The sequence below is a fragment of the Penaeus monodon genome, chromosome 24 (assembly GCF_015228065.2).
Source record: "Penaeus monodon isolate SGIC_2016 chromosome 24, NSTDA_Pmon_1, whole genome shotgun sequence".
NCBI classification, from domain to species: domain Eukaryota; kingdom Metazoa; phylum Arthropoda; class Malacostraca; order Decapoda; family Penaeidae; genus Penaeus; species Penaeus monodon.
In genome coordinates this window covers 31,784,349-31,785,276 of record NC_051409.1, presented here as the reverse complement: position 1 = coordinate 31,785,276, position 928 = coordinate 31,784,349, and positions in this window count along the sequence as shown.

The window sequence follows — 928 nt, the reverse complement described above, 5'->3', positions numbered from 1 at the left end:
TTTCATTTACTTATAAAAAAATTTTTTATTTGGGCCATTTGTTTATCCCTGCCTTCTGGGTCCTTTTTAAAAGATTTTTGCAAGAACTTTGCAATTTTCTGAACTACAATGGGAATAAATTTTTAAACAGCCATTATTTTTCTGCAAGGGCTTGGCTTCCTTTGGGTTTAAAAGGGAAAAAGAGTTTCAGGTCCTGCCCCTCTTTGACACCCCTGTAAATTATCTTCTATGTCAAAATTTCCCTCGAAACATCATTTCCCACTTATTTTCATATCTTTATCACAAATTTCCCCCTTTCTGCATATCTTAGAATTTTCACTCCCAACTTTTCCACAATTAAAGACCCCAAAAAAAACTTTTATTCAGGGAACATAAAAGAAAGGTAAAAATAAGGTGAGTTGGGTTATCCCCCTTCCCATGCTGAATGTCTTAGTACAAAAGAAATATTAAATGGCATTTTGTCATTTGTTTTGGTGTCCTGTTAAAAGATGTCAATCTACAGATTTTTTGTTTTCATCTCATTATGCAAGATAGTGCTTTTTTAATTCCATGATGAGGTCTTTGATTCCAATTTTTAAAAATCCCTTTTTTTAAATTTAAAATCACTGAATACACCCTGCTTCCCTTTTTGGGTTTAACTGAGAGTTCTAGATAATTTATCAAAATTGTATGAATCACACCCCCGTTGCTTCATCAGGTAAAGCTCCCTTTTGTAAATAATATATACGCCTTATCAACCTGCTCAAACAGGGCACAAAGCATACACGCATTTACAAAGGTTTGCAATTTAAATTTAGGGCTAGGCGAAAACTGTCCCTTTTCGGGTAAATTTTGCTCTATTTATTTCAAATTAAATAATTAACGTTTTCCCTTTTACTACTTTTTTAGGGAAATTTATTTTTTAATTTTATATTAAAAAAAAGGATAA